The following is a 23,329-nucleotide window of genomic DNA, read 5'->3' as shown; positions in this document are numbered from 1 at the left end:
GGAAATTCAAATTCTCCATAAGAAATAGTATCAACTGCATTTAATGATATTCTAATCATCTGCTGGCACTGTAGATTAATGTAGTTGTATTTATAGATCAGCAAGGATTAGTCTGTGATGAGATCCAGCCATTTCTTTTCACTGTTCCAATGGTTAACCTCTGTCAGTAGCCTTATGCCCTGTACCTCTGTATTCTCTGTGGGCAGGACAACTAAACCAATCTCTACAACCTGTTCAGTGGTTCCAGGCACAGTGCATGGGGTTGTGCATGTTGAGGGGCCACAGCATCTGACACAGTACAGTTCTGCCCCTAGCTCCTGCCTGAGCCTTGTGCCCACTGATGCCACACTCATGTCCCTGTGGATTGGGACCAGCATCATGGGGCTCATGACTGCTGAGTCCACTGAATCCTGTAGCTACAGCATGGCTGGTCTTGCTGCCACTCCCTGATGCTGACTCAGGCCTGGGGTTGGCTGTGCTGATGAAGAGAATTTTAGAAAAGTTAGACATGAGAGAACTCTGAAGACTATTGAATGAAAATAGAAAGGAGTATATTTATTTATCATCTGTGCATGGTACCTTCACAAAAATTGATTGTATTATGTCATAAAAACCTCACAAACAAGTGCAAAAAGCAGAAATAGTAAATGTATTGTGTTTAACAAAATGCAGTAAAATTACATTTAATAAAGGGTCTTTGAAGCACAGATTAAAAGTTAATTGAAAACTAATTAACCATATCCTAAAGAATGAGTAGGTCAAGGAACAAAGCATAGAAACAATAATTTCACTAAAAACTGTGACATAAATGAAGGAACATACCAAAATTTGTAGGATTTAGCTATAGCACTATTTAGGGGGAAACATATCTCTACATGTTTACATCAAAAAAACAAACAAACAAACAGATCAACAAATGGGCATGCAACTAAAAGAAACTAGAAAAACACCCAACTTAAACCATTTCAATTAAACACCAACATAGAAATCCTGAAAATCAAAGGAGAGATGAATAAAACTGAAATTTAAAAAGTAATCCAACTAATAGATAAAAGCTAGGAATTTTTTGGGAAAGTCAATGATTTATATATTTTATAATGATTTATTTATTTTATTGGTTAATTTGATATAAAAAAGTCAAAATAACAGTATCAAAAATTAAAAGGGCAAATTCACAACCAATGAAGATGAAATAAAAGCAATTACTAGGAGGTATTTTGCTCAGCTTCCTGCCAACAAAACTTAACAATCTAAATGAAGTAGATGAACATTTGCAAAAATATAAATTGCCCAGATTAACAGAATAGGAAATAAAATACTTATATAATCCTATCTTAGAAAAATAAATTGAGCAAGCCATAAATGAGATCACTGAAAAACCAAATAAACAAAAAAGGACTAGATGGATATACAAGCAAATTCTGACAAATGTTTAATGAACAATTAATTCCAACACCACATAACTGCTTGAAAAAAAGAGGTAAAGAAGGAGTTTTACCAAATTCCCTCTACAATAAAAATATGGCCTTGATATCTAACTAGGGAGAACAAAAACAGAGAAAGAAAACTACAGACCAGTTTCTCTAATGAATATTGATGCAAAAATTTTAAATAAAATATTATGAAGATTACAACAAAGTATCAAAAAAGATCATATACTATGACCAGGCTATACTTATATCAGGAATGCATGGTTGGTTCAATATTAGGAAAATAATAAACATAACTAACCATATAAATAACAAAAAATCATAATTATTTCAATAACTTCAGAAAAAGCTTTTTACAAAGTACAACACTCTTTCTTGTTAAAAACACTAAAACGTATAGGAATAAATGGAGCTTTTCTTAAAATAATAAGTAGTTACCTATCTAATACCAAAAACAAGCAATATCTGTAATTGGGATAGACTAGAAGTCTTTCCAAATGAGATCAGGGATGAAGCAAGGATGTCTATTACCATCACCACTGATGTACAAGATGTGCACTAGATGTACTAGAAATGCTCGCAATAGCAATAAGACAAGGAAAAGTAATCAAAGGAATAAGCGTAGGCAATAAGAAAACTATCACTTTTTGCAGATGATACTATGATGGTTTATTAAGAAGTCAACTAAAAAACTAGTCAAAACAATTAACAATGTTAGCAAAGTTGCAGGATATAAAATAAATCATTACAAATCATCAGCATTTCTAATAATTACCAACAAAACCCAGCAGAAAAATAGAAAGAGAATAAAATAACTACAAACAGCACAAAATGCTCAGGAGTCTACCTGTAAAGATACACACAGGAACTATATAACACAATTACCAAACATTCTTCACACAAATACAGATCTAAATAATTGGAAATATTAATTGATCATGAGTGGGCCAAGCCAATATAATACAAATAATACTACCTAAATTAATTTACTTATCCATTGCCATACCAAACTACCAAAGAACTACTTTACAGAGCTAATAAAAACAAAACCAAAATTCATCTGGAAGAACAAAAGTTCAAGAATATTAAAGGAATGCATTTAAAAAAAGAAAAGGAAGCTCAAAAGTAGATTATAAAATTGCAATCATCAAAACAACTTGATACTACACAAGAAATATCAGTTGATCAATAGAACAGATTAGGTACACAACATAAAGATGCAAATTAACACAGTAATCTGGTGTTTGATAAGTGAAAAGATCCTAGCTTTTGGGAAATGAACGCATTATTTGACAAAAACTGTTGAGAAAACTAGAAAATAGACTGGAAGAAATCAATATCTTATATTCTCTATCAAGATAAGCTCAAAATGAGTACATGATATAGACATAAAGGGTGACATAAACAAACTGATATAAACAAATAAACATGGAAGAAATTTATGTGTCATAACTAGGGAGAGGAGAAGGGTTCTTGACCAAATAAGAGACAGAAAGGTTCACTGGAAGTAAAGTTGATAATTTGGGTTACATGAAATTAAAAAGGTTGTGCACAAACAAAACCAATGTAACTGGAATTAGAAGGCAGGAAAATGAGAAAAAATATTTGCAGTAAATTTCTCTGCTAAGGTCTCATTTCTCAACTATGTAGGGAACAGAGCTAAATTTACAAAAAAGGAGCCTTTCTCCAAATGATAAATGATCAAAGGATATGAGCAGGTAGTTTTCAGAGGGAATAATCAAAGCTCTTAATAGCTGAAATGAAAAAAATGCTCTAAATCACTAATCATTAGAGAAATGCAAATGAAAACAACTCTGGGGTACAACTTCACACATATCAGATTGGCTAAAATGATAGAAAAGGAAAATGATAAATGCTGGAGAGGATGTGGAAAAATAGGTACACTAATTCACTGTTGGTAGAGCTGTGAGCTAGTCTAACCATTCTGTAAAGCAATTTGGAACTATGCCCCAAAAGCTACTATATTGTGCACATCCCTTTACCCAGCAATACCACTACTAAAATCTATGCCCCAAAGACATCAAAGAAAAAGGAAAAGGACTTGTATATACAGAAATATTTACAGCAGCTCTTTTTTTGGAAGCAAAGAATTGGAAACTGAGGGGATGCCCATCAACTGGGGAATGGCTGAACAAATAATGACACTTGAATGTGATAGAATACTACTATGCTATAAGAAGTGATAAAGGGGATGGTTTCAGAAAAACCTGGGAAGACTTATATACACTGATAAAAAGTGAAGTGAGCAGAACCAGGGGAATAATTTACACAGCAACAGTAATATTGTAAAGACATAAAGATACTGTGAAAGACTTAGTAATTCTGATCAATACAACAGCCTATCACAGTTCCAATAGACTCATAATGAAAAACGCTATCCACTTCCAGATACAGAACTGATGGATTCAATGCAGACTGAAGCATTATTCCTTTCCCTCCCTCCTTCCCCCCACCCCTGCACTGGGTACTCCCTCCACCTACTCTCTTTCAGAACATGGCTAATGAGAAAATTTGTTTTCGTATTTGTAATTGGTTTTGTATCTCCTGCTTTTTATGGGGGGGGGGGGAAGAGAAAATCTGGAAATGAAAATAAAATAAAATTGAACTTTAAAAAACAGAATGAATTTGTAGTAATTCCAAACAGCATGGTTATTCCAGTTGCTGTTTCAGAAGCAAGTACAGTAATAGTGGTGATGGTGACAGAATTAAGGATTAGAAGAGTGGGGGGACAGGGAAAGGACAAAAGAACAAGTGATTAATGGATACAGCACATTAGAGAAACAGGATCAAGATAGTAGAGGAAAAAAGTTTACCCAGAACAGAGAGGGATCAAGAGGTGACAATGACGGGGAAGTACAATTGGGAAAACTAAAATATCAGAAGACTCTGACTAGAGAAAGAAATTTCAATAGTTACATCCTGGAGGTAGCAGTTTCAGGTGAGGTTTCAGGCAAAGTGTGACTATCAATGCCTACTGGATATGTCAAACTGGCTGTCCCATTCAAACATATGTCCAAAAATGGAACTCATTTATCTTTCCCCAAGCTCACCTCTCCTGAACTTTTCTATTTCTATTGAGGTGACACTGTCCTTCTAGTCCACTAGTCTTATAACCTTAGTATCATCCTCAAATCCTCATTCTTTCTCACTCTACCTTCCTCACCTTATCCCCAGGGAATACAAAGGGAATATATTGTGTAAGACTGTTTGATTGATTAGAGAAATGCAAATCAAAACAACTCTGAGGTACCACACCATACCTATCAGATTGGCTAACATGACAAAATAGGAAAACGATAAATGTTGAAGATGGAAATGCAGTTGGTGGAGCTGTGAACTGATCTGACCATTCTGGAAAGGAACTTGGAACTATGCCCAAAGGGCTATAAAACTGTGCATATACCCTTTGACCCAGCAATACCACTTCTAGGTCAGTATGCCAAAAATATCATAAAAACAGGAAAAGGACCCACATGTACAAAAATATATATAGCAGCTCTTTTCATGGTGGCAGAGAATTGGAAATTGAGGGAATGCCCATCCATTGGGGAATGGATGAACAAGTTGGGGTATATGGATGTAATGGAATACTACTGTGCTCTAAGAAATGATGAATAGGCAGACTTCAGAAAAACCTGTAAAGACTTACATGAATTAATGCTGAGTGAAATGAGCAGAACCAGGAGAACATTGTATATGGTAAGAGCCACACTGTATGATGACTGACTTTGATAGATTTAGCTCTTCTCAGCAATGCAAAGATCTAAGACAACTCCAAAAGATTCACAATGGAAAATGTGAATTTTCCACATCCAGAGAAAGAACTTTAGAGTCTGAATGTAGATGGAAGCATATTATGTGCTTTCCACAAATAATAATAAATAAACAAGCAAGCAAACAAATGGATGAATGAATGAAAGACAGTGTTTGCCTCAAAGAGCTTAAAATCTTGTTAGGCAGGTAAATGGAAATACAGAACAACATAAGAAATTATACGACTGACTGTCAAAATGAGTGGTAGAAACTGAAAATGCTTAGAAGTTTGGATAAGTGAAAAATTGTGGAAAGGGAGGTAACAGAATTCAACTGAATGGGTAAATGAGGACAGATTACCAAGCGATTTTAAAAAGTCAATTTGAGGAGTATGAAAAAGCCATGTAAGTTAGGAGTCAGAAATATTATCAAAGGGGGTGTGTTGCCTAGGTTCTCAACTGGCTTTTTCCTGTATTCCAGAATGAGTGGGGTAGAATCATATGAGACTAAGAGCTGAAAGGGACCTTATTCATGGTCTAGCCCAGAGGTTCCTAAAGTGGTTGATACTGTCCTTTGAGGGTCAATGGAATAATCAGGGTGGGGGTGGTGTTGGGAGTAGCCAATTGGGGGGGTGTTGAATAAAAATAAAGGCGCAGTGGAAGCATAAAGAAAGAAGAATGGTTTTGAAAAACCATTCACACATGTTTCATCTGTTGTGTAAGAGTTAAAAGTAGTGATTACATTATTTTTCAAATAAACACATAAAATGCCAAGTTATAACCCATCAGTGGTCAAGTCCATTGACAGGTCTTATTAAGCAAGTGTTGGCAGGTGAGCATGTTGGGAAGTCCAGCGTGCATCAGCAGGAATAGGTGCATGTAATGACTTGTTTACAATATGATACTATATGGTTACATGACAAGTATTGCATCATCAAAACTTCAGTGCAGGAAAAAAATCCCACAAATTTTACAATAAATTACTAAATTTAAGATGCATCTTTTAAAAAAATTATATTTTTTGAAATGATACAAATTTAAAACAACAACAACAAATCATTAAATGGTTAAAGAAAGTAGATTTCCAAGGGCTGCTGAGTAATTTTTTTTTTTTTTTTGAAAAGGGGGCAGTAGACCAAATAAGTTTGGAAACCTCTAGTCTAGTACAATTGCTTTGTGGTAAAGATGAAGAAACTGAGGTCTAGGGAAGGAAGATGATTGCCAAAGTCTTAAGATAATAGGACAAAGAATCAGAAATCTTAGATTCTAATTTAAACTGTCCCAATTTACTTAATAGACACATGACTCCAGGCAAGTTATTGTAACCTCTCAGCCTTCATTTACTCACCTGGAAGATAAAGATAATAATACGTGCTCTGGTAAATTCACTGAGTTATGAAAATCAAATGAAATAATAGGTGACCAAGCACTCACTCTTGAAAGAAGAATAATTACTTTTATTGGGTGTGGGAGCCCTCTAGATAGATATAGTGGTTCATGAAAGCTCCCTCATGCAAAGACAGGACCCAATTTCAAAATCTTCAATCAACATTTATAAATTCCTTATTGATTCTACTTCCTAAATAACTTTTATCATCTACCTCTTTTTCTTTATTATCTTAGAAGTGTCAAACTCTGGGCCCCAAATTAAAATGTCACTGGGAAATGTTTAACAAAATAAATATACAATACAACATAAATAATGATAATTTATGGTTTTCTAAGTCAATATTTTCACACACACATATCTCCCTCCCCCCCAAATCCATTTCTGTTTGAGCTTGACACCACTGATCAGCGATCAGTAGGGTGTAGATCACACCACAAGCCAGGCACACTGGTTCAGTCACGGATTTCATCATTGCTCCTCTCCCTATAGCCTCCAATTGGTCCATGCTTCAACATTTTCCCTTTCCAGTTCGTCTTCCACACAGCTGCAATCTACTGGTATTTGTAAAGCACAAGTCGGACCATATCACTCCCCTGTTCAACAGGCTTCAGTGGCTCCCTCTAGGATAAAACAGAAGTTTCTGTTTGGCACTTAAAATTCTTCCCAATTTGGTTCCCATCCATCCTTCTTGGTGATATGTTCTCCCCCCACCAGCCCACACACTTACTCTACTCTTGAGCCCAGTAACTGGTTTATTTGCTCTTCTCCCCTTACAACATTCTGTCTCTCATCTCTGGGCAAAGGAACAGGCAGTCAGTCCCTCGTGCTTGACATGCTCTTCCTTATTACTTCTACCTCCTGGAATCTCTAGATCCCTTCTGGGCTCAGCTCAAATGCCATCTTTTTCAAGAAACCTTTCCTGATTCCCCCAGTTCTTAGGGATCCCTCTCAATCATCCCGTATTTCTTTTGACTATTTCCTGCATTTACTTATCTGTGAATATATTGTATGATCCCAATAGAATATAAGTTCCTTGAAGGGAGGCATGATTTCACTGTTGCACTATATTTCCAACACTTACCTAGCAAAGTGCCTGGCACTTCAGTAAATACCTAATACATGTTTGCTGACTGAATGGATTTTATTTATTAAGCACCTATGTTATATTAGATGCTACATATACAAAGATAAAAAAAATTAAGATAGTCCTTGACCTTAAAATTTGTCACAACTGACTGAAAATTTGATTTAAGTCCACCTTTTAAAAACAAACACTTCATGGAATGACTATCAGTCACTTTCAGATGGGAAATCATTTTAATTGGTCTAACAGACCCCACACATATATGAACAGTCTTTTCTGAAATCACAATTGATCTTTTAGGCAATTTGGTTTTGATATACATTCAATTATCTTTAGTGACTTCAGTCATAAGTAGCTTTTATGGAAGCGGGGAAATAAGGGGTTTGTAATGGGAAGGATATAATAATTACTCTAAGGATAATCTTAGGGAAGGATAGAAGTTTTTAGTCTGTAAGACTGAGGCGACAATAATTTTTCTAAGGACAATCTTGGGAAGCTATTATCTTAGAGCTGGAGTGGGAGTGGGAAGGTCCATTCAGTTTTTTAAAAAAATGTTGAATTTATGGTATGCTAAGAGATTACAGAAGGCTATACTTCAAAGAAAACTACATGTAAGCAAAAAAGTCACAATAAATCATATTTCATGCAAATAAATGTTTCTTCTACTCAGGAAATGAAACAAATCTTCCAAAATAGGGGCTGCATTTTCATTTACAGTATGTAATAGTTCAATGTAGGGATAGGTCTGATACATGTTCTAAAAAGATGTCAATTTTCTATAAACCTGAATAAAAGATAGCTAAACTCTAACATTAATTCAATTCCCAAATAGAAAACATTATATATTGAAACATGAATCTGAGTAACTGGTCTTCAAAAAAAAGACAACTACAAACCCTACAAAATTCTGAGTAGTAGAAAAAGCTACCAACACTTGCACTCAGATTTACATAGCCAATAACTAATTATTTACAATGCTGAAAACTGTTTCACAAGGTTGGTACAGATATCGTAAAGCTGAAGTGTAGTGTAGTCCCTACATTTAATAACCATTATATACTAAAAATACAAATGCAATACCTATTTTGGAAGATTTTCCCTCTTGTTTCAACCACATCTAATTGTCAAGACTTGTCTATTCTACCTCCAAATAATCCCTCCTATTTCTACCTTTCTCCCTACTTATATAACTACCACTGGACCTCCCTTGTCATCTTTCACCTAGACTTTTCATAACCTCCTCAAAAGTCTCTCAGCTTCTGACTTCTTCCTTCTTCATTCAGTTCTCCACATAGTTTCCAAAACAATCTTCACCTGAATGTCATTTCTCTGGTCAAAACTCTTCAGGGCTCACTGCTGCCTTTAGCATAAAATACAAACTCCTCAACCTAACACATGAGGTCCTCCATAATCTTGCTTCATCCCATTTTTCCAACCTAATTTCACATTACTCACCTTTACATACTCTACATTCCAGTCAAACTATATGACTAGCTCTTTTCCCAACTTGACCTTCCCACCACCTACCCTGTAAGAATTCCCGCAAGTTTTCTTCTGTATCTAGGATGCAACCTCTCCTCTTCACCTTTGATAATCTTCAGCGAGGCCTGACTGCAAGAAACCTTCCCTTAGCCAATCCCTTGTTGGTACTTTCTCCTTTCTCAAATTACTTTGTATTTACTTATCTATAAACACTATCCATAATAGCATACTTAACTTGAGTAAGTAACTTGAGCGTAGGAACTTTCTTTTTTGTATCTTTCTATTCATAACACCTAGCAAAATATCTTGCACATAGTAGGCATTTAACAAATATTTGTTAAATGAGATGATATTTATGTATCAAATTTGGAATGAAAGGAATAGTATGAAGAGGCTTATTTCCAGAAAACACAAATGCGTATGGCAGAAAAATAATTTCCCTTGGAAAAGTCCTTATTAAAATGAAAGCACACCCATACCAAAATTGTATGTATTTCAAAGCATCTACTATTTATTTTCAAATACAAAGTATACAGTAAAGGCTTCCTAGTATCTTTATTAGCATTAAAAAATGTTTTAAAATGCACTCAAGAAATATGCCCTTATAGCAAATTATTACCCTTTCTTATTCAATGTTTCACCAAGAAGACAAGGCTAAAATATCATCTGTACACCTACAGTGCTGAACATCTCAATCTACACTGCAAGGACCATAGACAACTGAACAATGTCAGCAGGTTTCAGCATCAATAGTTGTCCATTATCATCTGTCATCTGTACTTTGATACTGTACATCACAAATGGATTTTGATTGTTTTTCACATGCTTAGAACTCAAATTTATCAGCTGGATATTCTCCATGACATAATGAAAAGCAACTTAAGAATGATTTTAAATGATGGCTAATACAAACCACTTTTCATGAAGAGACGATCAAAAATAATTTCTATCATAATTGTTATTTTATCTATTTTGTAGAAGTGATTTTTAAAATGCTTTAGGATAATAGTTTAATACAAGAAAAGATATTAATCAGGATAAATGAAAATTCCATTCCAGATCTGTTGTAATACACTAGAAATTCTTCAGCATAAACAGGGGTTAATTATGTATAACTACTTCTCAACAGGAGAAATCCAATACTGAGTGTAGAAGAGATCATTAAAGCCAGATTTGTTTATCTTCTATGTTTTTACTGATATAGAATTGTATAAGCACATGGAAAAATTACTGGGGCATGGGGGATTTTTATTGGCCATAATCTCTACAGATTTACAGCAGCATATTTGGGAAATACTTCACCTCTTATTCCTGTGTTTCCATATAAAATGGACAGATCTTCTAGCACTGCCTTTATGAGACAATTTGGTTTGGCCATTTTTCTGTCCCAGTAGAACTCAGTCCTCTGTGGAAAGGGTACTGAATTTGGGGTGAGAGGAGTGGCTAAAATTCTGAACTCTGATCAATACAATGACCTGCACCACAATTCCAGAGGAACCAAGATGAACCATGTTATCAACTTCCTGAGAGAGGTGATGGCCTTAAGGTGAAGAAGGAATTATATGTTTTTTGATATGGCCAGTGTAGGAATTAGTTTTGCTAGGCTATGATTATTCTTTATAAGGATCTTGCTTTGCTTTTTTTAGGGGGGAGGGAGGTGTTGGAAGATAGAGAAAATAGATTTCTGTTAAGCTAAAAAAATTGAGCTAAATAAACAAAAATTTCACAAATAAAACCTAACAATAGGGAAAACAAAACAAAACAAAGTTTACAATCTTAAACCCAAGAAGTCAGGCCACTATGAAGCTAACAGCTTTATCATGACATTTAGTATATTCTGTAACACTAATAAAAACTTATGAACTTCAATATTCTTTCTCATTTACATTCAGATTTTACCATCATGTTAACTTGAAAAAATAAATCTAAAGCACTGAGAGAAGCACTGCCCACTGTGGTCAGCAGTGAGGACCCTCCCATCCAGCTCTTCAGGCTTCTTAGTTGCCCTTAAGCTCAATATAACCCTTCTATAACTGAGAGAGAACAAATGTATTAAGCAGAGGAAGGTGGCAGCCAGAGAAGGCCCCAAAATACCCTGTCCAGGTGTGCTCAGATCTCTCTTTCAGTCTTTGCACAGGGCAATTTATATAACCCTAATTTGAGTCTCAACCTAAGGCTAGGAAAACAACGTGCTACATAGCAACATGCTGACCTTTAGAAAATCTTTTTTTTCTTTTCCTTGAAAGCTGAGAAAGTAATTTTAGGCCTGGACTTCGGGGTTGGCTCTGAAGACTACAAAATAAATTTGTCCACTCCACCTAGTCCACTTGGCACTCATTTTCTCAAAAGTATTCCAATAACCAATTGGTTTTCTTCTCTCTTTTCTTTTTTTTGCCAACTGATTTTCTACATTTTTTTTAATGGTTGCCAAAAAAGTAGGAGACTGTGTGACGAAAAATCTTGTAGGGTCTTTCAGGGCCCTACATACTAACAGATTGCTAACGGAGCTGTGAATTAATATAGTCATTCTGGAAAGCAATTTGGAACTATGCCCTTAAAGACACTAAAGTATGTATACCCTTTGACATAGCTATATACCTCTACTAGGTTTATGCCTCAAAAAGACTGAAGAAAGAGGAAAAGGACCCATATGTCAAAATAATATTTATAGCAATCCTTTTTGTAGTGTCAAAGTACTGGAAACTATGGGTGTACTTAGTAACTGGGGAATGGATGAACAAATTATGCTATTCCCCTACTATTCTCTAAGTACAAGGATGCAAGTCTTATCTAAACTTTATTCCTCCTCCCTCAAGTACCACAGTGCCTGGCACACAATAAACTATTAATAAATGCTTCTTGAATGACTGAAAAGAGAACAAAGAAAATTGCAAAGTTTCTAATGTTGTCACAAACATTTACGAATCATGTGAATTATGTGCCTGGGGACTGTGCTGGTAACTGGGGACACAAACACAAAATTAAAACAATATTTGTCCTTAAGGAGCTTATATTCTATTAAGGGAGATAAGAAGTACATAAATAAGGACACAAGATAAACACAAGGTAAATTTTGGGAGGAGTAGGTAGTCTACTTTGAGATTAGCAAAGTCTTCTTTGAGAACAGAGTTTTGAAGGGAACAAAAAATTCTACCAAGTGAAGTTGAGGCAGGACCACATTCAAGACACTGGAAAAAGCTAGGGCAAAGTCATAGAGACAAAAGACGTAATATCCTTTACAAGGATAGCAAGTAGGTCAGTTTGGCTGGAATATAAGATTGCATGAAGGAAAATAATGTATAATAAACTCTGAAAGGTAGACTACAAGAGATTGTGAAGGTCAGTTAGTGAATAGCACAAGGTACCAGGCACTGTGCCAAACACTGGGGATACAAAGAAAGGTGAAAGATAGCCCGTTTTCTCTAGGAGCTCACATTCTAACAGGTGAATCAACAAGCAAATAACTATGTACAAACAAGCCATATACAGGATAGACTGAAAAGAATCAACAGAGGGAAGGCACTAGAATTAAGAGGGATTGGAAAGACTTCCTACAGAAGGTAGGATTTTAGCAAGGACTTTTAAGTCAGGGAAACCAGAAAATGAAGAATAAGGACAGAGAGGATTCCAGGCATGAGGGATAGACATTGAAAATGCCTGGAGCCAAGCAAGGGATGGAATGCCTCATTTAAGGAGCAACAAGGGAGCCAGCATCACTGGACCTAAGGTGAGGGGGGGAGGATGCAAGTATAAGAAGACTAAAAAAGATGTAAGGGGGGAGGGGAAGGTAAGGGGGCTTTGAATGCCAGAGGATTTTATATTTGATCCTGGAGGTGATAGGAAGTCACTGAAATTTACTTAGAGGAGGGAGAACAATGGGAGAGGATGATACAATTACATCTGCTCTTAAAAAAAAAAATCATATTGGCAGAGGAAGGATAGGCTGTTATGGGAAGACACTTGTAGGAGGCAGACTATTGAACAAGTTATTGCAATAATTCAGGAGTAAGGTAATGAGGGTTCGAATTAGAGTAGTGGCCAGTGTCAGAGGAGAAAGGGGGACATATTTGAGATGTGCTGAAAAGGTGAAATCAATAGGCCTTAGCAACAGATTGGATATGGGGAAGGAGTTGAGGATGACTCCTATGCTGAGAGTCTGGAAGACCAGAAGGATACTGGTGCCATAAAGAGTAATAGGGAAGTCTGGAAGGGTGGGAGAAGGTTTCAGGGGAAAGAATGTATTCAGTTTTGGACCTGCAGAGTTTAAAATGTCTACAGGGTATCCAGTTTAAGATGTCTAACAGGCAGTTGGATTTGTGAAACTGGAGGTCAGCAGAAAGGTTAGGGTTAGATCAGTATATTTGAGAATTACCAGCATAGAGATGATAGTTGAATCTACAGGAGCTGATGAGATCACCAAGTGAAAAAGTTTAAAGGAAGAAGAGAAGAGGGCCCAGGACAAAGCTCTATGGGATACCTAGTTGGCAGGCATGGCCTGGAAGACCCAGCAAAGAAGACTGAGAAGGAGAGGTCAGAAAGGTAGAAGAACCAATAGAGACTAGTGTTTTGAAAATCCAGAGAAAAGAAAATCTCAAGGAAAAGAGCATGATCAGCAATGTCAAAGGGTGCAGAGAGGTCAAGAAGGATTGAGATAAGGTTACTGGCAATTAAGAAAACATGGGTAATTTTGGAGAGAACAGTTTCAGTTGAAAGATGAAGTCTAAAAGGGAGGTCTCTGAATTTTATCCTAGAGGCAATGGGAAGCCTCTAGAATTTTTTGTTTTTGAGTGAGGGAATGACCTGGTCAGACCTATGACTTAGGAATATCACATAACTTTGGAAGTTGTGTGATAGATTACAGAGGAGAGAAATTTGAGATAGGGTGACTGTATGAATGGAGAGAAATTGATAGATCCAAGAGATGTGGTGAAGGTTGAACCTATAAGATGGGCAATGATTAGCCAGGAAAAGGGTAAGGCTGAGGGAGAATGTAGAGTTGAGAGTGGGTGAGGTTGTCCTTTTGTGTTACTGGAAAGATAATGTGACTCTTGACAGAAACAGGGAAGTTAGGAAAACAGATTGGTTTTGGGAAAGAGAAAGTAGTTGTTGCAAGTATCTATGCATTAACTCCATACCCAGAATTGTAGAATTTTAGAGCTGAAAGGGTCGTTAGAAATCACCTAGTCTAATTCTTTCATTTTATACATGATGGTATTTCCATTTCTATTCATTGTAGAAGGACAAATTTTATCGAGGTATAGAGGAAAGAATACTAATCTGGGAGTTAGGGGACATGGTGTCTAGTTTTGCTCTGCCACTAACTGCCATGTGACCTGAAACAATTCACTTCAATAAATATTTTTTAAGTGACTATTAAGTGCAAAGCACTTAGTTGGTGGGATACAAAACTTCTTAGCCTCCTTTGTCCTCAACTTTAAAAAAATCTAAATTAAAGGAGTTGAATTAGGTAATCTCTAAGGTCCCATTCAACCCTAACAATCTATGATTCTAAACTGTACAATTAGTTTCTATTTAACATGTATCAATAAGATCACATTAGCCCTAGTATTCACACCTCATCAGTACCCTTGGTACTCCTCTGATTGGAGGGAGGAACAGGAGAGCTCCTCTCACAACATTTACTTACCAAGGGTACCCAGGCCAGCCATCTCTTCATTTCCTAGCCAACTTCATTTCCCAGCTACTCTTTGGATTCTCTATCATGTCCCCAAGTCTATTTGTATCCCTATCAATTCACACAGTGCCTAGCACATTTGACTAATGTTTACTGACAGACTCCTGATTGGTTTCCTTGCAGTTAGCCTCTTTCTCTCTAATCCACACCTCACACAGCTGCCAAACTGGTATTTCTAAAGCACAGATCTGACTATTAAACTCCCTTGCTCAAGAAGTTCCAGTGACTCCTCATTATCTTTAGGATAAAATATAAATTCCTTGGTTTGACCATTAAAATTCTTCATAATCTGGCTCCAACCTAACTTTTTCAGGCTGAGTTAATATTACATGAATTCTATTCTCCAGACAAACTGCCCAACTTGCTGTCCTCTATATATGACATTGTATGTCTCATCTCTATGTCTTTGCAGAGACCGTGTCTCATTGATGGAATGCTCTCCATCCACACCTCTTTGCCTCCCAGAATCCCTAGTCCTCCCTGAAATGACTGAACAACAACGAAGTTATTGAATGGTCATGGCCTCAGACAAAAGGCTTGGAAAAGACCTTCACTTAGAAAGGCCAAAGTCAGACTATTTCCAGCCAGACTATTTCCAATCGTCTTGACTTTTTGTCTTGCCACTGAACTTTGATGCTGCTGGAGGAGAGAGTGAGCTGACAACTTTGGGCAGCTCTGCCTCACTTAAATCTAATTCCTAAGCAAGTTGAGCCATCACCCTTGTGATGTCATTGGTCCTTTTAGACAAAACGAAGATCTAAGGGCAGGGCACACAATAGCAATTTCAGGCTGCCTCAAATTTTGAAACTCATTAATTAAGGTTAATAATGGTTAAATATACACTTTTCCTTACTTTTTACTTTCAAATTTTGTTAGCTATGAATTGCTGGTTAAGGAGATATGTTGCCATTATGTTTGTTTTCATAACAGCAGGGTAAAAGACTATACCACATTTTAGGGCAATTCATAGCTTTAGAAATACAATCACAAACAGACTGGAATCATATACATTTGCACTAATGCTATCTACTCAGTTGGCCCTTCCCAGCCTCCATCCTGGCTCCAAGGGAAAAAAAAAACCTTGTACTTCTTTTTCTGCATGTTAGGAAACAAAGGAAAAGTGGCAGTGAAAAGTAGAAGGATGACTCCTCCCTAGAGAAAAGTCTCCAAGAAAGCTGATTTACCTGTGATTTCAACTCAAAATAGCATTCTCCTAGCTGAATTCATTTATTTGTTGTCTCTGAACCTGCCATTTTAATGAGGCAATACATTAGGAACAGTATTTAAGAGTCTGAGACCCGGTATTTGAATCTTGATTCTACTGTTTACTTGTGTGATCCTAAGGAAATCACAACCTTTATGGGCCTCTATTCTTCATCTGCAAAACAGGGTGGGCAGGAAGAGTAGAATGAGGTGGACCGAATTATCTGAAAGGCCCCCTTCTAACTGTATATAATACTTGAAGTTAATAGGTATCCTCTTATAAAACCAATATTAAAGAGCAGGCACTCATTCATTCATGGTTATAAGGCTGTAAGACTTCTTTCCTCCTAATCCTCAAACTGAGATTGGCTATATCCAGTCACAGCACCTGCCCTTTTTCCCACCATATAATCTGAAACTGGACTGGAGCCACTATACTTTGTATCAGTAGCTTTGTTTGGTCTGAACTCCACCCAACAAGTCCTTCCCAGGATAAACTGATCACCAAAAATATCATCATTGTTTTTCATTCAGTCTTGGTTATACTCAACACCTTCCCAAGTCCTTCAGCCTCCTTCCCTTCCCATTCACTCCCATGCCCCTCAACCCACTCCCCTTTGGAGGTATGGAGGGTGGGGCACTCAAGTGCACCCAAGGCTTTCCTTTAGAAAGAGAGTAGAACCTGGACCTTCCATCTGCAGCTCTGGGAAGTTACCAGACTCTCTTGGGCCAGGTACACCCTAGTACTTTCAGGCATTCTTTTGTGTATTGTCTTCCTGAATTAGATTGTGAGGAACCTAGGTTAGGAACCTAGAGGGCAGCGACCATGCTTATCTCCAGCACTGAGTACGGTGCCTGGTACGTAGTAGGTACTTAATAAATGTTACTGAATTAAACTTAATTGAGACCCCAGCTCAAAATTTTCAGGAATTGGAAGACTCTTAGACCTTCAGGTTATTATTACTACTAAGTGTATAGGTGGCATTTACTGTGCCCTCCATCACCATCACAATCTACCTAGTCCTTTGTCATCATCACAGCCCTAGGTGGGTGCTGAAACTTCTGAAAAGAGAAAAGGCACCATTACTAATGCCTGGGTATCTTTCTCAGATGACACTGGACAGTGATAAAGGTATGAAGTAGCTACATGCCGTTGGGGATGAACAGCCTCTTCTACACATCATGCCCAACCTGGAGTACCTGTAAATAACAACTATTCCTGTTCTAGCCAGAAATCCCAAGGATCTTCCCCTCTCAGACTGATTTCTCCAAGGGGGTGGGGGTGGGGCGCTAGGTAAAAGAGGTCATTCTTGCCTCATTTCTTTCCTAGCCTTAATCATTGAATGTGCATTGGCTCAGTCAAACTGAGACCTGTTAACGACCTTTGCTTAAAAGGTTCAAGGTCTCCCACTGCATCCAGGGTCATCTCCAGTTGTCCTGATCTGTACCTCACCATTGGGCCCAGATAGCTCCAGAGGACAAAATGAGGCTGGTGACTTTGCACAGCTCTCCCTCACTTAAATCTACTTCACTTACAATTCATGACATTACCTTCTTGATGTCATGGTCATCTTCAAAAGTAAAGGATAAACAACAACAAATAACTATGTACTGGGAACTAACACCTCAAAGAGTATGATGGGGAGGGAGTGAAAAATGAAGTGGTTGCCCCAATAGAGTATCATTCCACATTAGTGGCCTCCCCGCATTCCCTAATATCAACATATCACCCCCATCTGAATTAATTAGTACATCTTCTGTCCTATGGCTGGAATAGCTAGGTGGCACAGATTATAGAGTACCAGGCCTAGAGTCAGGAAGACCCTGGGAAAATCACTTATCCCTCTTTGCCTCAGTTTCCACATCTGTAAAATGATATAGAGAAGGAAATGGCAAACTACTCCAGCATCTTTGCCAAGAAAACAATCAGACATGACAAATGACTGAACAATTGTCCTACAGCTAGCAGACTCCCACGGTCTGCTTCCCTTAGTTCCCGTGATTCAGAGTCCCATCTGGCAAGGCAAAAACATCTCTTCTCTGCTACCTTTACTTCATTCCTGTTCAAATTAGCCCTTCTTTTCCCATTCCTGCTTAGTCCTTATCTTCCTCTGAAACACCTTTATCTTAACAAAATTCTCTTCATCCTAGAACTTTGCCTTTCAAACTCTCTTCATCAGCTTGTGGAAACGGGTTTTCTCTGAAAGATAGTTCAGTCCTGACCACCTTCTGCAGTGCTAGCTGCTCATTCTCTTATGCCAGGACATAGAGGCCCTGAAAGAGTTATTTGACCCCTTTCTCTCCACTGCTGCTTCTATCCCCTTTCTCTGCTGCCATTACTCAGCAACATCTTTTTCTTTGAGGGTCTCTATCAGCCTTTCAGGGTTCCTGTTGCAGTCATCTATCTACATACTGGCTTTCTTAAAAAGTTTGGGACTTGGCTCATGATCCTCTTCACAGAAATAGCACCTCTCAAATATAAATAAACCCTATATTTAGGGCTTTCAACATCCACACTGAGGTCCCTTAACACACTGTAGTTCATCAACCTCAACATCAGATCCTACATTTTCACGTATATCAATCACCCACATGGGCAGCCACACCTTGGATTTCACCATCCTGCAAAGTAACTTTCAATCACAGGATATTGAAAGAAAATCCTCTGATTGTAACTTCTTGTCCTTAACCTCTGCCTCACTCTTAGTACTACCATAAGTCTTCGCAAAAACTTTGGTATCTTCATTCTTTCTTGTTCCCAGAGTCCACCAGTACTTCTTTCCTCTCTCTCAAGTTTTTTTTCATACTACAATATAGGCATTATATTCTACTAAAGTGTCTTGTCCTGTTTCTCTTTTACCTTTCTTACTCTGTCAACCCTCAATCTTAGACCATTCACACCAGTCCTCCTATGATGTATTAGAAGAAATCACAAAACTGGACTGGACTACATTCATTACAAATTCACATTAGTTAACTTTAATTGGGGTCTTACTCATATACAGAAATTCTTTCACTTTTTTCTGAATAATTCTCTATCATGATCTGCACTCACATTTCCAAATATTCTAAAGCCAACAAAGCCACTCCTCCTCTTTTTAAAAAAGACCTTTTCTTTCACTTTACTGAAAAATCAAGTTCATTCACTTTTAACTTCATCTCTCATGCTTCACAATTCAAAACCTTTGAGGAAGAGGTAACCTTTCTTGTCAAGGTAACTACTCTTTTTTTGACCTAAAATCTGCTCTGGTCTGTCTCTCCATCATTTAAAAAAAAAACAAAAACGAACAACTTTCATTCTCTCAAGTTAGCCTACAGCCTCTGGAGTCTTCCTCCCTTTCACTGTTAAACTCCAGAAAGTTCATGCTTTCAGACTTTTCTTTCCTAACATCCAGTCACTACCTATAACCCATTGTAACCTGGTTTCAACCCCATCACTGTTTACCAAAGATATCTTAACAGCTAAATATGATAGCCTCTTTCTATTCCTCACCTTTTTTTTTTTAATCTCCCTTCTGCTTTTAATACTAACATACCTTCCTTCTGGATATTATCCTCTCCCTTGGCTTCCCTGGCACACTACTCTCCCTCTGCTTCTTCAACCTTTCTGATGTCCCTTTCCAAATATTCTTTACTGTAGTATCATTGACCTCCCATTTCATAGCAGGAGTAATCCCTAAGATTCTGTCCTGGTATCTCTTTCCCAACTCTTTCCCTTCCACCAGAATTCAATTATATGCTCGTCCTTTGCTGAGGAAGAAGAAGAGCATGCCATCAGAGAAATAATGACATGACTTGCACTTGACTTTGTTTTGAGTGAGGGAGTGCTGTGCAGGTCACCAACCTCACTTCTCCTCCAGAGCCATCTGAATTCAGGGACCAGATATTCATCAGGATGACTGGAGATGACCCAGGATGAGGCAATTGGGGTTAAGTGACTTACCCAAGGTCACATAACTAGTGAGTGTCAAGTGTCAGAGGTGAGATTTGAACTCAGGCCTCCTGATTCCTATACTGGTGCTCTATCCACTGCACCACCTAGCTGCCCCAACTAGAATTCAATTACCTCTATACAGAAGACTCTTAAAGCTAATCCCTCTTCAGAATGCCAGTCTCACATCTTGAACTGCTTATTGGGAGTCTCTACCTGAATGTTCTGTTCACATCTCAAATGACATTTCCAAAACTGAATTCATTTATCACCTTTCCCGCTAAATCCAGCATGCCTCCAAAATTTCCTTATTTCTATTGAGACTACCACTACCATCTTTCCTGTCATCCAGGTTGTTACCTTGGAGTCACTTTTTCTCCTTCTTAATTCCCCATATTTAATCAGTTGCCAAATCTTGTGTAATCTATCTCCATCACATTTCTCCTACCCTTGCCCTTCTCTCTCTATTCACTTGACCACCCTTCTATTTCAGGCCCTTATGTCCCCTCAACTGGGACTTCTGTAATGAGTTGCCTCACACAGCTGCCCAAATAATCTTTCTAAGGTACAAGTCTGATCACATCACTCCTCTGGTCAAAATCCTTCAACGGTTCACTGGTGCCTCTAATGTAAAATAAAAACTCATTTCAGAACTTATGGCTCTCTACAATCTGGCTCCAAACTACCCTTCCCAGCATTATTTCACATAACTTCCTCCCTTCGTGCATTCTACATTCCATTCAGACTAGAATAGCTCTTTCTAAACTGGAAATTCCTTCTTCTGCCTCCATGAATCTGCACAAGCTGTGCACTATCCCTAGAATAAATGAAGACGTATTTATTAAATGCTTACTGTGTCTCAAAGTACTGTGCACTGCCTCCTTACCTCAGCCTTTCAGAATTCTTATCTTCCTTCGAGGTTGAACTCAGGTGCCATTTCCTCCCAAAAGCCTCTTTCTGAGCCATCAGCTGTGAGTGCTTTCTTCTTCCTCAAATAATCTTGTGTTATATAGATACATATTGTATTTATCCAGTAAAATGTAAATGACAGTTCTATCTTACTTGGGTCTTTGTACCCCCAACGCACAGCATATAGAAGACACTTAATAATTTTAGTTGAATTGAACTAAATTGACTTGGAAGAAGTGAGGAAGATGGTTTGTGGAAATACTGCACTTAAGGAGGCATACTAGAAGGGCAGCACAATGACGCTGGGTATTAAGGACAGAAAGAAATATGGTGGCAGAGGAAATTTATTTGCTAATTAAAATTTTTTTTCCCCCTTAAATGACATCTGTACTCAGGAGAAGAGGAAAAAAGCTTCTTGTTCTCAGGACTCAGTTTACTATTATTGGTAATAGGCTTCAGTTATGTTATGGATTAAACTCTTGAAAATGGCCTAGGAGCCTAACCAACTTTGAAAAAGAATGTACAATGACCGTAATTTTACCTAGTTGTATTTATCTCTGCGTCATATTAACAATATCCTATTTTTATTTCTATTACAAAAACAATATAAATATACAATCTACTTGTGGTGGACCAGGAGTGTTATACAAGTAGTTCCTGATACATTACATACATATACACAGACATATGTATATACACATCCACCTATTCATCCATCTACAAACACCCAGCTGAGAATGGCTAGTTGTCACAAAAATATTCTTTTCCCTTCCCCCTCCCCTTGATGTTTGAAACTTTTTTGCAAAAGAAGTAATTTTAGGTTTGATGTGAGGAGAAACTACTGAATAATTAGAACTTTCAAAAGTGGAATAAGATGCCTGTGGAGATAGTGGGCTCCCCCTCATTAAAAGTCTTCCAGCAATGGTCAGATGGCCACATATCCTGTATATAAACTGTGGGGAAGATATTCAAGTATAGGTTGGACAAGATAGCCTCTAAGATTCCTTCCAGCTATTTCTGTGATTCTGTGAAAATAAAATCCTCCCATCTCTTCCAAAATGCTATCTATATACATCAAATCAACCAACCAAATCTATCTCCCAGAATTAACAACTGTAGAGAAATTTCCTCTAAAAACCAATATTAGAATTTTTAAAGTATTCTAAAACCGTTACTAGGCCCCCTAGATTGTCTATTTCATTTTAAGACAATGAAAATGAAATTAAAAAATTAAAATTAAAAAATACACTTTTTAGTATCTTCAAGTAGAGGCTGGGTTAGATCACTACTTTTCAAAAGTGTGTACTTCATAGCCCATACTTTGCAACTTAATTTTCCCCAGAAAAACTCTTAGTAATGTATTTCTAACATATGGTTCACACAATATAATATTAAACTTTTTCCTCAACGTTTTATTCCCTCACTTGCCTCATCTACAAAATGAGTAAGCTGCGCTAGATCCATGATTCTGTGGATTATCCACTCAGCCTAGATAACAGTGAAACATGAAGATAAGGCCAAAAGACTTTCAATAGCACTCCGTACAATACAATTACTCAAAACCTTTTAGGGGTGGGGGGTGGTATGCCTGGCATCACAAGACATGGCTAAAGAAATCCTGCCAGATAATTCTCTATTTCATCAAACTGAATCTTTAAGAGGGCTGTAGGAGCCAAAAGCAATTCTGAAAATGTCAACCACCACCCACCCCATAAAGAATGGGAGGGTAGAAATGGCTAACGTCATGGTCCAATTTAGCAGAGCATTAAGCCCCTTATTTCAGACCCGCTGCGTCTGAAATGTGGTTAAGAGCCCATCCATCATGACAGTTTTCCAGCTCTCTCCAAAGACCTCCTTTGTCTTCTCGGTCCCTGTCTGCACACAGGCAGCTCTCACACTCCTGGCAGCGCTGGCGCTTGGAAACCCGCCACCGAACTGAAACCGAGCCCTAAACTTTGATTCCTTACAAATACTGCAGATTTACAGAACCCTAGAATATCACAGCTGGAAAGGGAAATCTAGACATCACCCAATACAATCTCATTGCGAACAGTTATTACCCCAAAGAGGGCAATCACTTGTCCAAGGTCACTCAGCTGGCACAGAGCAGACCTGGGTACTCGAACTCAGGTCTTCTAACTCCAAGCACAGAGCTCTTTTCGTATCCCATGCCACCAAGTGAGAGGGCCTAGCTGTCGTTTTAAGCGCTCTGAGGGATTTTGGGCCAGGTGTCCACTCCGACAGCGCAAGGGGTTGACGTCTGCTGCTCGGCCAGCGCTCGCAGCCTGAGCACACCTGCAAGCCTCAGACGTGATGGAGCTCCCGAGTCAAGGCACTCACTATTAGGCGCCCACTGAATGCCAGGCACCTGTGTCAGGCGCTGGGGGGAGGGGTCGGAGGGGGGAGAGGAGAAAGGGAGACCCGGCCTTTGC

At 37.9% G+C, this 23,329-nt stretch overlaps 1 protein-coding gene and 1 pseudogene across 4 annotated transcripts in view; both read right to left on the bottom strand.

The window, feature by feature from the left end:
* Nucleotides 1-23,329, bottom strand: part of RNF130 (ring finger protein 130) — a 131,334-nt gene that overhangs the window by 107,341 nt on the left and 664 nt on the right. The gene's annotated exons all lie outside the window — the stretch shown is intronic.
* LOC140518809 (tumor protein p63-regulated gene 1-like protein pseudogene) overlaps nucleotides 1-23,329 on the bottom strand; it is a 35,193-nt pseudogene extending 11,864 nt beyond the window's left edge.

This window comes from Notamacropus eugenii, chromosome 1, assembly GCF_028372415.1.
Source record: "Notamacropus eugenii isolate mMacEug1 chromosome 1, mMacEug1.pri_v2, whole genome shotgun sequence".
NCBI classification, from domain to species: Eukaryota; Metazoa; Chordata; class Mammalia; order Diprotodontia; family Macropodidae; genus Notamacropus; species Notamacropus eugenii.
Note: the sequence above shows the minus strand (reverse complement) of the source record. Positions and strands in the feature narration are given on the sequence as shown.